General features: G+C 39.7%; 1 long non-coding RNA gene and 1 pseudogene across 1 annotated transcript in view; one reads left to right on the forward strand and one right to left on the reverse strand.

Moving 5' to 3' along the window:
- The first annotated feature begins 1,008 nt into the window (after positions 1-1,008).
- Positions 1,009-14,964, forward strand: part of LOC138821299 (uncharacterized) — a 148,483-nt gene continuing 134,527 nt past the window's right edge. The window contains exon 1 of the long non-coding RNA XR_011370124.1: positions 1,009-1,067. This is a non-coding gene — a long non-coding RNA (uncharacterized lncRNA). The remainder of the gene's footprint in view (positions 1,068-14,964) is intronic.
- Positions 11,820-13,387, reverse strand: LOC138821301 (protein SET-like; annotated as a pseudogene).

Here is a 14,964-nt window from a genome sequence, read left to right on the forward strand (position 1 = left end):
GTTCCATATCAAGCAATTGTGTTTAACACCTTCTTAACATACTGCCCTAAATAATAGCTGTTGGTGTCTTTCTGCTTCTTTCAAGATAATGAACTCTGTCAGGGCAGGGATTCCTTCCTATTGTCTTCACATCACAGGCCTGCTGCAGTGGACCACTGTGAATGGGAGGGAGCACTCACTGCATGTGTACCCAATGAAAGAGGAGTGGCCAATGGGTTGGCCAGTGGCCCTTAGAGATGTTTCCTACTATGTCACAGAAGGGTCTGAAGATAAGCAGTTTCTGATGGGTTTTGTTGAGACAGACACAGTGAACCGGCATCATTCACCATTTCAGATGATTTGGTTCCATTTGCTTATTCATCTAACCATAATTTTATGGAATCGCTGCCAACTTCTGCCAAGAATTGTCAACAACTCCAAGTGCCCGTGGAATGAGCAGGAAATGTCCTCCGTTAGTACAGGGTTTCGATGGTCCAGTGCACAGCTCAAGTGTCACTTCTGTTTAATTCTTAGTCTACCTTACTTCCTTAAGAAGTTGAATCATACATTTTATTTCTGTGCCTTGCTCACTGACTTTTACGTGTCAAGACCCAATTAATGATTAATAAATCCTAGCATTAGGATTTATTAAGCCTAGATAACCCTGATAGTCATTGCATATATCTATCTCTCATCAGATTTGCAAATTGAGTGAAAATAGGGGGATGAAAGCAACTTTAACAGGTTGGTCCCTTGGAGCCATCCAAGACTTGCATGAGTGACTTGAGTGACAGGCTCATGGTCACCAAAGCAAACAAAACAAAACAAGACCTAACAGGGAAGGGAAAAAAATAGTCTTGAGAAAATGTCTCTTCCTCTTCTGTTCCATTTTTCTCTTTTCTCATGGCAAAGAGATATACTTTTCTTACCCAACCTTAGCTCTTTGCCCTCTAAGCTCAAACTTGTATTATTAATAATTTGAAACAATTGTTTCCATGGAAATATCCTAGCAACTTCCCTCAGCAGAACAACAGCTTCCGCACCTTGGGTCAGGCTCACCGCAGCTTTGACAAACATGCTTTTTTAAGGTATTTGAAACAAATTTCTTATCAAGTTTTGGAATATGAATTAATTTTCTTAATATCTCATTTCTCTTAAAAGACTTTCTAGTCTTGGTACTCAATAAAAGTGACCCTTCTGTTTCCAAGAAAGTAATAGGATTTTGGATTACTTGAAAAAAATACTTATAACTATTGTTTTATTAAAATTTCTATCTTTAGTATTAAGAATTGAACCTAGTGCCTCACTCTTGGTAGGCAAGTGTTCTTCCTTGGGCTAGGTTGGCCTTGAACTCACAATTCTCCTGCCTCTGCTTCCAAAGTAGCCGGAATTACAAGTGTACACCACCATACCTAGCTATAGATTAAAAACAAATTTCCAGCTAGGTAGGGCAACATCATGAAAACATAGGGAAACATACACAAAAAAATTAAAAAACAGATTTCTGCGCAAGATGGCAAGTTGAGAACTCATTAAAGCCTGTCTCTCTTATCTCCAAGTCTCCAGATGTGGAAAGAAAATAATATGACAATTACCATTCTGTCTGCTTTCCTGAGGTCCAGTGCTATCTGATTTCTACATTATTGAATAAGCCATAGCATGGATGAGCACTCACATTTGAACTCTGTGAACCATAAAAGTCAAATATATTCTGCATCTAGTCCATGAACACATTTCTTTTTCTCTGATGTCAGTTAAAAACAAAACACCTTACTTTTTTATTGGAAAGGAAATAAATCATCTCTATTCTCAGGAGACCTTTCTTCTAAATAGAAAAACCAAAAGCACAACATACAAATGCAATCATAAGCCGGGCGACAGTGGCTCACGCCTGTAATCCTAGCTACTCAGGAGGCTGAGATCTGAGGATCGCGGTTCAAAGCCAGCCTGGGCAGGAAAGTCCGTGAGACTCTTATGTCAATAAACCACTAGAAAACCGGAAGTGACACTGTGGCTCAAGCAGTAGAGTGCTCACTTTGAGCTGAAGAGCTCAGGGATAGTGCCCAAGCCCAGAGTTCAAGCCCTACAACCAACCAAAAGAATTTTTTTAATGTAATCATAACTCATCAACATGCTTAATGTGGTTGTAGGACTTGGTGTTTATATGTTAAATGCCTTATATCTTTGTATGCTAACAATGAACAATGCAAACGTAAGGTTAAGAACAAACACTGTGATGACTTAGAGATAAATTTAACACAGTAACTGCAAGACTTAACACACTGAAAGCAAACAAAGAATAAGAAAATGACTGGATAAATTTCTCACAGTATTGATTAGAAACACAATATTTGGAACAAACCAGTAATTCCTCATTAACAGCTTATTTTTCTAAAGCCAGGAATGATTATGTCATAATGCCAACCAAGTTATATTTTTATTACTTGGGATTTATTTAGTAAACCTTCCTCTAGCCAGGCCTTATTCGATATATATAAGGAACATTAACTCATTCATACTTGGGGTTTTTTTTGTTGTTTTTTTGGGGGGGTCCCGTCATGGGGCTTGAACTCTGGGCCTGGGCGCTGTCCCTCAGCTCTTCAGCTCAAGGCTAGCACTCTATCACTTGAGTACAGCACCACTTCTGGCTTTTTTCTTTTTGCTTATGTGGTGCTGAGGAATCGAACCCAGGGCCTCAGGCATGCAAGGCAAGCGCTCTACCACTGAGCCACCATCCCAGCCCCCTCATTCATACTTGTAACAACTTTACACAGTGTTCACTACAAGAAAGATGCTTGGGCAACAAAAAGTAGGACTACAAACATTGCTGCTAACTGTAGGGATACATTCATATTCTCCAAGCAGCCAAATGACCTGTTCTAGATAAAATTCTTCTTTTTCACTTAAAAAGTCATTTTTTAGAAAAACATCAATTTTAGATGAATTGTAAAAATGAATGGAAAATATAAAAGGTTCTCAGTTTTTCCCAGCCACCAGCATCCTATAACCAAGATCTTGTAACTGAGGGAAAGTTTGTGAGAATGGTTAGAATTCTAGACTCAGAACCCAGGTATTGTTTTGACTATTTCCTCTACCCACTACTCTTTCTTTGCAGTAGCTTACCTGCAATACATTTTTTTTTATTTTTGAGAAAAAAAATGAAATTTTTTACATATGCCCAGTTTCTCTTAACATACTTTGATGACCCTAGACAAGGAATCACTTTTAAAAAATCATAGATAGCTTAAGATTCACCTGTAGGACTAGCCAGTTTGTTTAATTGAAAATGAACACTCAGAATCTTCAACGAGGGCTCCATTAGTAAGTTCCCAGCCCAGGGACAGCTAGATATTTATACCTGAATCTGTTACCTAGGCTTACTCAATACCTAAGGCTTAGTGAATCAGCAAGACAAATGACAGAAGAGGATTTTTTGTTGTTGTTGTTGGAGCAAAAAGTGGCTTTTCAGTTACCCTGATAAATGTTAGAAGAGGACTTTCCATCATGAAATCACAGGCACTAAATCTATATAGGGCCACAGTAACAATTTTAGAAATATTTCCCACACTTGCTTCAAGGGAATGTAAGACTCTTAATGAGCCTAGTACTTCGTGCCCTTCATCCTAGCTTCAGCCAGTGATGTTAGGATGTCTTGTTTGCTGATGCTAAGTGGCAAGTAGCAAGACCCTGGCTTTGGAAACTGGTGTTGAATGTCTTGACTAACTCTTCCTGTGAAGTAGCATGGACAGACCTGCAGGATTTCTTTGAACTTAAAGAACAGACTCAATTAAACACATGTATCTTGTATACCAGAGCATGGATAGCTCAGTAAATGTGGACATGTCTGGCTCAAAGTGATTGTTAGAGACTTACTTGAATTTGAAGTGAAGTTTGAAGCTACTGTTGTTTCTTGAAAAGAACCTACATCTTGCACATACCAAAATGATATGTTTGTTAGTTTGTAATAGATGTCACAGAAGGTAATTGTGAAAGAGAGCTAGAAACTGGAACGTTACTAAATCTGATATCAGTAATCTGGTATCCTGACTCAGTAATTTGTTTTTTGTTTTGTTTTGTTTCCCTCTCCTTTAACCCAAGCTTGTTAGCACAATGCTAGAATCCACACTCTTGTTTCTCCGCATGCTTGACCAAAAGGAATTTTACCTTATTACCCGACCCTTCTGGGTCTTAACCTCTCCCATCCAGACTGACCTGAATCTCTCTCTCTCTCTCTCCTTAGTGTAGATAAGGAAGTGTGTTCACCCATTTCTATACTGGGGTGGTCTAACAATGATAGCCATCCTATGGCTTCCTTTATAATACAGAAATACGTTTCAAAGACTACATTTTTCCTTCTTTTGTTTCTCTATAAGATGAGTCATTCGGTGATGAGCCAGCCATTCCACGCAAATGTTTGAAGCAAAGTGTTTTTTCATCCTATAAACTCTCATAAGCTTGGGGAATTCACCGGCATCCTGTCCCAGAGTTTTTAAAGAATGAACACACACCCTCGTTCCTCCTGAGGTTTTGATTGGTAAACGCTGCAGCCAGGAGCAAAGGCAGAAAAACACAAGAGAGATTTCATATATTCACCTTCCACAAACGTTTGTTGAGCGATCATTGCCTCTAACTAGGTACATACTAGGAAGGAGGATCTATAAAGATTCACACTCAAAGCCTGCCCTTAGGATGAGACATCAGAAAGAGACTTGGTAACATTCCTTCAACGCCAGCCTTCCCCTCACGGAGGCTGGCTTTGCCAAGCAAACAGAGGCTGTTATTCAAAGCCATCATAGCTTCTGACTCTGGGTTAAAGTAAATCCCTTAGGAAATGCATACGGTATATTGTAGAAACCAAGTACTTTGGTTCTATGCATGGAAATTTGCCTTCCAAAGTATCTTTTTTCTAAGTCACTGCTGGGGAAATATATATATATATAAGAGATTTTCCTCCCTAAAACCACACATGCCATCCTGCTGGCAGGGTGCTGCCCCAACAGGCTGGGAGCGTGGCCTGCTGTGTGGATGAGGCCATTTCTTCCACAGTCAGCCAGCAGCGGCCCAGCTGGAAGGCTCCCTCACTGATTGCAGTTAAGTGCTGACTGCAAAGTCTTCTGGGAATTGGCACCTCCTTGAACTTGGCTTCTGTTTTGATTACAGAAACCAAAAATAGGTAAGCCACTGTGGAGCCCCAGGTAGGAAACACTGCAGAAGGCAGGCATCTACTTTACCTAGGAGTAGGAGGCTGAGTCTTCAGGGATGTGAGTTCTAACACCAGCTCTATCACAACCGGAGTCCGTGTGTGCAGAGGGCGTAGGAGGAGGTACAGAAGAAAAATTGAAAGAGGGTATCATACCACGTGTTCATATTTTTCTTGATTATAGATCAAGAGGAAAGATTGTGAGCTCTTCCCAATTATTAAAAATATCTCTCACTATTCAACTGTAAGATATCACTATAGAAGAGAACTCTTTTTAAAAATCAATGTGTTTTACAAAAAGGCTCTACAGTTGCAATGATTTTTTTTTTTTTGTCAGTCATGGGGCTTGAACTCTGGGCCTGGGCGCTGTCCCTCAGTTCTTCAGCTCAAGGCTCGTGCTCTACCACTTGAGCCACAGCACCACTTTCAGTTTTATGATGGTTTATTGGAGATAAGAGTTTCATGGCTTTTCCTGCTTAGACTGGCTTTGAATCCTGATCCTCAGATCTCAGCCTCCTGAGTAGCTAGGATTACAGGCATAAGCCACCAGTGCCCGACTAGTTGCAATGATTCTTAAGTGCCTGAGTCTCTTGCTTCTATTACCTTCTTCCAAGAGTTCACCGAATTCTCCCTTGTACCAATTCTTTAGTTTCTTGCTTTGTGCAGAGTCTCTGGTTTACAGAAGCCATTCTCGGTCCTCTCTCCTCTGTTCTCATTGGGCCTGGAAATGAAAATAGTGTATGCACAGTCCCCTAGTGCATAGTCCACTAAGTGCATAGTTCATTTTCTTCTCTTCTTTTCTTTGCTCTGTCTGGCCCCTGAAATAATGGCATAGTGTGGAAAGAGTGGATTTGAAATAGACTGATTTGAATCTCATCTATGTCTTTCTTAGTGGGGTGTTTATATACATTGCCTAATCTTCCTCAACTTGGATCTTCATCTGAAATAACTTGCCAGTCATGGTGAAGACAACAACAGATGCAAAGTCTTTAGGAGCAATGCTATCTTTAGGAGAATGCTATCACCTTACCCATTCTCTCTCCCTTTCATCTATTTATTTACACATTTCTGATTTAGGAAGTAGATGTCCAGTACTTTTTTTTTTGCTAGTCCCAGGGATTGAACTCAGGGCCTGGGCACTGTCCCTGAGTTCTTTTGCTCAAGGCTAGCACTCTACCACTTGAGCCACGGTGCCATTTCTGGCATTTTCTGTGTATGTGGTACTGAGGAATCAAACCCAGGGCTTCATGCATGCTAGGCAAGCACTCTACCACTGAGCCACATTCCCAGCCCAAGATGTCCAGTATTTTAATAGGTTCACATATCTACAAGGCTTATTCCTTGACTCAGAATTAAAAACTTTTCTAAGTCTTTTTTTTAGGCATAAGGAATGGCACATAGGTAGTTGTATAGTTGGCTTCATTCAGTTATGATAGCAAAAATGCACTTCCAAGTCCTGTTAATCCTGCTACTGATTTCATGATAGTATGCGAATAATCTGACCTTTCCGCAACAAACTTTTGAGATCACGAAATAAGTTGATACATGTAAAGAATTGAAAGTATTCTTGGTTCATAATACTTAATGAAAATAGCATTATTATCATCATCATCAATGTGTTGATACCGTATTTACTTAGTGCCAAAAACCTCCCCACAAAAGGGATGTCCTATTTTGAGTGAGGTAAACCAAGAGCAAAGAGGGAAATGGCACATAGTCTCCCTGATATGTGGATGCTAAAGCCAAAATGCAAGGAGATATGACAAAGTAAACAGGACTCCAGAAACAAAGGACGTCCACTCATTTTGTCATATCATTGCTAAATGACCCCAGTTCTTGACTATATATATGCGCTCATCTGAGGGACGCTAGGAGGAGGACACAGAATCATATGGAAACGGGAAAACATACAGCAGGGGGCCCATCAGCTGCACTGGACATTGATGAAAATGAGCTAAGCAACTCAAAGGCAGCGATGGGAGGGAGGGAATGACAGGGAAAGAGCGAACAGCTTACACTAAGCAAACGGAAAGAAATGTACATATCACCTGATGTGGAAGAAATAGTTGTATTGTCAAAGCTCCTAGAATTCATAATCTTTATAGACCATGATGATGACAATTTGCCTTGTGAAGGTTAAAATGCGTTTATGATTTTAACTAAGTATCACTATTCCACAATACTGTGAAATATGTGAAATTTATGTAATCACCTAATCTCAATAAAAAAAATTAAAAAGGATATCTTAACTCTAGAACCCTGTACTAGAAAATCCCCTAAAAACTTATTTTATTAATCATCGTGGTCTGTCTCTTTCTAACCATCTAGCTCATCTTAAACAGTAAAATCCCAAAATATGACAGACAAGAAAAATCACAGTGGAAGGCTAATGATACTCCAAGTTAGATCAACCGGATTTCATTGTGTACTCAGCCACTAAAAAGTTACATGCCTTAGTTATGAGCATCGTTGATTTATCAAGTCACTGTTGAAGATCGTCCTCACTCCAGCACCTCATGAATCGATGTTCTACATCGCTATCCAAGTGCAAAGGGAGGCGTTTGCAGAGCTTGAGCCTCTACCACTTCCCTAGCGCTTCACATTTGGCTGCCTTCCTTGAACTTGACACTGGAAAAAGAAACGCAGAACAATTTAATTTATGGTCCAAACAAAAAGAACGCTTAATTAAAATTTAGAAGCCAATTCCACAGACAGTGTCTGGAAGTGAGCCCAGAAGAAAAGAGAGATTATGATATAACCAAAGAAACCTGTAAAAGTTTAAGAAGTAGTTGAAGATAAATCTGTATGTACTTGTATAAATCAAGGCAAAGTCATTTGGGGCTAGAGGAGGGGAAGAGACACTGGTGGATGTGCAGCATTAGCTATGAGGCCATAGACATGTGTCCTTGCTAACTGATGGAGTAAATACAGAAAAGGCCATTTCCTGCCTCTGGGCAGGAATAATATAGCAAAAAGTCAAGAGATGTCTGTGTCTTAGAGACATTCCTACTGATGAGAGGTATGAGGAAATTCTTGGGACAGAGATCCTAAAGTATTTATGATGTCAACTTGTGGCAGCGTGCTTTTCGAACTGTATGCACATTAGAAGACATCACATTACACATTTTAAATGTGTGCATCTTCTAGTAGATATACCTCAATGAAACTGCTAAAATATTTGACAGCAGCTCCTAGTAAGCTTTATTCTTCACGATCCTGTTCATGTTTGCCTTGGGGAATCTTTTTTGAGAGGAAAAGCTCCAGCTTGAATCAGAACTTGATCTGTGGCCCAATTCCTGCTCAGCAGTACCCCGGCTTCATCTTGGGTAATAACAGGAGAAACATTTTCCCCCTCTTTACATAAGGCATACTTATTCCCCAAAAGGTTATCTTGTTCTTGATTTCTCCTTTCAGCACTGCATCTGCTGACCTAGAACCATTCTTACAACAAAAGGACCAGCAACCGAAGCCACCAGAAAATAACAGTGAGGCTCTTTAAGACCAGTAGAAAGAATAGAAAGAATGGTATCAAATTGAGAGCTTTCTAAGGAAGTTGCCTTGAGTCTACAAAGCCTACACAGCCTTCTTTCAGTATAACTGACTATAAGAAGCACAATAATGGAGAAGCCCAGGAGGGCTATTGAAAAAAAAAAAACAACTCTGCAAAAAGTAGCAGCAAGGTAGGGGAGCAGAGTGTTTGATTTTATGGTTATGTAAAACTGAATGTCACTCCAGGTTGGCAAAGAGGTTTGTTTAATGGTTGCTTGAGAAGGCTTGTAAATATGTATGAAGTATATTCTTTTTATTATAATGAAATGATGCTTGTGGATGAGCTTTGTAAAGCATAAAACATAGTTAATATTAAACACTGGGTATCCATTAGCTCAGAGCAGTGATTATGGGCAGAATGCATCCTGAGAATGTAGAAAGTATGGAGCAGAATATAGAAATCAAAAGAAGTCTGAGTGTGTTTCTTAGTGTACAGTAGTTGCACAAAGCAGTTTCATTCTGACATTTTCTATAGGTGCATATAGTGTATTTTAATCAAATTCACCCTCCATGTTGCTCTTTCTACCCTTCCCTCCCATTTTTAGTGAGTTTTCATTATTCCCATTTTCATACTTGCATGTGAAATACTTTGGTCCTCTCCTTTTGCTCTCTCACTAATTCCCCTTCTAAAATATTTCCTGTTTTGTACTCATATCCTGTTTGTTTAGTCTACATGGTCTAGATTCTGAATATGAGAGAGCTGCAACTCTCTTTCTCTTTTTTTTCCTCTGTGTCTCAGACAACATACTCTCTCAGTCTGGCTTACTTTGCTTAACATGATGATCTTCTGTTTCATTCAATTCCTGCAATTGATGTGATTTCATGCTTCTTTATGGCTGAATAATAAGCCATTGTAGATAGATGCCACATTTCCTTTATTCATCTAGGCTGCTTCTACAGTCTGGCTATTGTGAACAGTGCTGCAGTGAACATGTGTGCTGGCATCTCTATTGTGTGCTTTCTTTGTCTAATGCTGCCTATGCCAGTGCCAGGCTGTCTTTGTTTCTATAGCTCTGTAGTAAATTTGAAGTCAGGTGTTTGGATACTCCAGCATTGCTCTTTTTGCTGAATTTTACAGTTTGTTTCTGAGACATTTAAAGATAATTCATTGAATCAAAGTTTCTGAGGATTAATATATGTTAACAGACTCTCAGACTTTGTAAACTATAAAGCATTACATAAGCTGTTCATCTTGAATGATATGTATGTATACATATGTATTATCCATCTATTTATTTATACATATATATATATATATATATATATATATATATATGCTTTTTTGTCAGTTGTGGGGCTTGAACTCACACCTGAATGCTGTCCCTGAGCTTTTCTGCTCAAGGCTAGCACTCTACCACTTTAAGCCACAGCTCTACTTCTGGCTTTCTGGCAGTCAACCAGAGGTAAGAGTCTCATGGACTTTCCTGCCCAGGCTGCCTTTGAACCTTGATCTTCAGATCTCAGTCTCCTTAGTGGATATGTTTTTAGGCATAAGTCTTCAACACCTGGTTATCTGTGCTTTTTAAGCAAAGCCTTTCTATGTATCCCAGGTTAGTTGCACAGTCAAAATCCTCCTGCTTCAGCTTTTCAAGTGCTAAGAACACAGTACTGAATTTGTTATATAAAACGTTATGTATCAAATTTGACTTAAATAAAAGGACACAGGTCTGGCTCCACGATACAGTCTGAAAGTGAGGCATTGTCCTATGGAAACTCTGAAAGTTGAAGGTTGTTGCATGATATTCTAAGTCAACAATTACTTTCCTGCAGAAGGATCTGACGTGATTTGTCTTTAGATGAAATTGAAAGGCCCTTGTGTTAGAGCATATAAAAAAATCATTGCGTGATGAATGCACTAAATAATTTAATTTGTGGTTTTCTTTGCTGGATGTACACTTGTCAGGGTCTACTCTCCATCTCAGACACACGTAGGCAAGGTGATGCTGCTACTCTCTTCAATGAAGATATTATGTCCTTGACCACACTGATTAATTCAGCTGAGGGCACAGGATCCATGGTGGACCAATGAGAGTCTGATTACTGTCTTTAGCATAGTCCTTTTTTTTGGTACACATTTAGTTTTATTGTAATAAAGCAATCTGTACACTTCTAGTGTTTAAAACTGGGCATCATCTTTCCATCCCAGTAAAAACAAAAGAGCCAGTGGCTCACGCCTGTAATCCTAGCTACTCAGGAGGCTAAGATCTGAGGATCACAGTTCAAAGCCAGCCCAAGGAAGAAAGTCTATGAGATTCTTATCTCTAATTAACCAGCAGAAAACCGGAAGTGGCACTGTGGCTCAACTGGAAGAGTGCTTGCCTTGAGCTGAAGAGCTCAGGGACAGCGCCCAGGCCCAGAGTTCAAGCCCCACAACCGACCAAAAATAATAATAATAATAATGAACAAACTTACAGTAGAAAATGTCAATTTCGAGTAAGATCCTACGGGGTCTGCTGATTCTCCCATAGTGGTAGGGCTCAAGTCATCATTAGGAGAGAATTTTATTTTAAAAGTGTCATCTTAAACTGCAAGGGTATCCATTAAACATGCCAAAGGAGAAGCCACGTCAAAATGCCCACTCACGCACCTAAACATCTCAAACACACCCTTTGCTCACCTTCTAGAATCCCATTTTTAAAGTTCCTTTCTTTGTTTTTAAACAAGAGAAAGTAGACAGATACATGTTGATAATGCTAAGTGTTGTATTCACTTAGATGCAGTGTAATCTCTGACCCTAATATATGAGAGAAAACGCTAGACTCTGTGCACTACTACACAGGGCCTGGGCCTCAGGCGGAGCAAAGGAACTGGAGCTTTTCTTGTTCCCCACAGGGCAGGTGGTGGTGGTGAGTCTGGACAGTTTTTTATTGAGACAGGAAGGGATAAAAATGAACTTAAAACCAAGAGGTGTGGAGATTCTTTTCCCATTGTATTCTGAACAAGGTATTTCCCCCCAAATAAGTTGAGAACCAGTTAAGAAAAAAGACCTCAAGAACAGCACCACAGAGCACAGAGAAGGGGAAAAGGCTGCAACTTGCGCCCCAGAGACTGGAGAAATAAAATAAAATAAAATAAAATAGGTTAGAATCCATCAGTGCTTTCTATTAGTCATTCCTCCTTTATCACTATCTTTGTCTTCTTCCCCTTCATCCTCATCCCTTTCTTCATCAGTATCTTCTAATCCTTCCTCCTCTTTGTCATCATCATCATTCTCTTCCCCTTCTCCTTCCTTACCATCCATATCAGGACCCAGGTAGTACTGCAGTGGGTTTGGCCAGATGTGGTCTTTAGGACCTCGCCCAAGTGGTCCACACCAGCGCCCGAGTGGTCAGCGAACCAAGGGGAGAAGCTCTCTGGTTCCTCAGGCTTCCTGCTGACTTTATTCAGCGTTTGACGGAGCCCTTTGCCAAATCCTTTCCAGATTTCCATTTGATTTCAGTGGACTTTGAAGACGGATTGCCACTCTCATTCCCGATGAAACTCTTCCGAGAGAACTTCACTTCCAAAGGAAGGATTTTCATCCAAATAAACATCTATTCAGTGACCTGATCTTATACCTTCAATTCTGTCACTTCACGTCTGGTCAGGCAAGGTAGCCAGCGCCCCTTTGTGAACCCCTCTCACCCCCAAGCAGCACAGACACTTGTGGGTGGTAGACACAGATTGTGGCCCCCAAATTTGGGGTTTGGGAGATCAATTCTGATCTCTTTCTGAAAAAAAAAATAGTTAATGGAGTTTATTATATTTCCGTTCTACTTTCAAAACCTCCTCACTGGCTTGTTCATGAAGTCTGTCCATTGCATTTTTTTTCTTTTCCGTATATATTTTTTTAGTGTAAAGATACTGTCCAGGCCCAGAGTTCAAGCCCCACGACCGACAAAAAAAAAAAAAAAAAAAGATACTGTACAGAGGGGTTACAGTTACATGAGCAAGGTAATGAGTACATTTCCTATCAAGCATTGTTACCTCCTCCTTTGTTTTCCCCCTACCATCCCTTCCCTCCCACCTCCCCAACTCCTCCCTCTCCCCCCCCCGCCCCGCCCTGAAGTAGTAAAGTTCATTTTTAACATAGGATCTTGTACTCTCACTGTTACAATGAGTCAACTTGTATCCTTATTTCAGCATTTTGTTATATCCCTTCCTCTCCCCAAATTATAAAAATGTATATACAAGATACAGGATGCTGGCATCAGATACAGTGAAAACAGGGTTTATACCTTGGGGTAAGAACATACAAAAGAAACAAAAGAATCACGTAGAGCATTATAACTACGTTAAAAAAAAACAATAGCAAGAAAGAAAAAAACCACTTGTGTCCCTGTCTAGGGGTTCATTTCACTTACATGGTCATATGTAGATAGCTTTTGACCTTTTATGTTTTTCCGAGACATGAACTAGATATTGCAAATAAGGGAAACCATGGAACCTATGTTTCCTTGGGCTTGGCTTACTTCACTTAGTATAATCGCCCCCATTTGTTAGGAAATGGAAAGACGTGTCCATTTCATTTTGTACTCCATGGATATGTTCGATTGCTTCTTGCTATTCTTTGTCTCCCTTTGGCAAGCCGAAGAGGAAGGTGTGCCCTGGCTTCAGGCCTGGGCTCTGTTGAGGTTTCTTCTGTTGAGGCAGGATGGTTGATGGTCGTTTGTGGGTCATGGCACGAAGAAAATGTCAGAAGCAAACCTGAAATGTCCAGATCCACAGGAAGGAGCATTGAGCACTCAGCATACTCTTTAGTAAAGACTTCTTAATGTCCTTGTGGACAAAAAGGTGGCATTTCTGAGTTTATAAGTATGAAACGGCTGGTAACCATGATAAAGAGAAAAAATGATGCATTTCAGAATGAAGCCAATACACAGAAAGGAAAACCAGTCCACATATAGACAATGTTTTCAGGCCCATCTTTGAGCCTCTTGACTCAATCATTCCTGAGATCAGATGCATCGCAGTGATTTCCCAGAGGTAATTCCCTTAATGCTGGAATGAGTTTGGAGCTGGTTTTCTGCTGCTCACAACCCTAAGCTGTCACTTTTAGCAATGGTGCTACCCCCATCAAGTCCTCTTCCTACCCCAAATCCAAGGAAAATCTAGCTTTCAGGGGAGTAAAGATGACCACGGGGAGTCTTAAAGTTCTTATAGCCAGCCATTAGGGCTCTAAGAGTTCAAAAGTGCCTTCATAGACTCAGAGAGCTAAGCCCAGCAAGAACCATGGTGCCAGGCCTATTTCAATGCCTTCTTGTAAAATAGAAGGCCAAGTATTCGCTTGCATTGCTTTCATTGCTGTTTTTCCAGTCCAGCAAATGAGTTGATTCATCTCTCTTAACTGTGTCTGCCTCTTATATTGAAGGGGGGACAGCTGTTTGTGTTCCCTTCTATTCTCTGAACACTTAAGGACTCCTATGCCAATCTGGACATAAACCATAGAGATGATTTGTGGGATCAGGTGAGAATCAGGAACCTTGCTGTATGCATGGGATTTAGGGGGATGTGGGAGTCTCATCCATGGCATTTTACATTTTTTTATGCTGCTAACCAAATCTTAAGAATAGTTACAGAAGGCCTATAACTTGACATAGTAAAATTTCTATCATCCTGGAATAAATATAATAAAATATATAATCCAGTACATCACACATCTCAGAAAGTCTCAAAATTAATAAAATAAAATAAAAGCAGCTCCTTTGGATGTGTTTGGTAATCTGGCTGTGTGTTAGCCAAAGGAGAGTCACATTGTTGTCATAATGAGTCAACAAGAAATATTCAGGCTGATTTACATTGTAGGAATCTCACTGGCATAGATCTTACTGAAATGAATTCTCTAGAGAAAAAAAATGAAAATAGTTTTCTCCCCTTAAATCAATATGAATTCTCAGGCTGGAATTTCCCTGAATTTAGAAAATGTAAACTAGGCTTCGAATACAAATTAAGCTCCTTTTCTGTGGGTTGTAGAATATTAATCTGTAATGCCATACACATACAAATGCACAAAGCTTATGCATAACTAACATCTGAAGTCTATTTACATGTAGTTTCTTGTATTTACCTGTATCAATTTCTCCCACTGTTTTCTCTACCAGAAAGGAATAAAAACATAATAATTGCCTGTAGCCATATTCTTACATTCCATTTATTTTGGTTGATTTCAATTATTTTTTGCTGTTATGATTCAATATTTAAATGAAAAGTAATTTTCTATACTGTGATATAGGTGAGCCAATTCCATCATTTAATTG

Source organism: Dipodomys merriami, unplaced genomic scaffold (assembly GCF_024711535.1).
Source record: "Dipodomys merriami isolate MVZ:Mamm:240054 unplaced genomic scaffold, mDipMer1.0.p SCAF_91, whole genome shotgun sequence".
NCBI lineage: Eukaryota > Metazoa > Chordata > Mammalia > Rodentia > Heteromyidae > Dipodomys > Dipodomys merriami.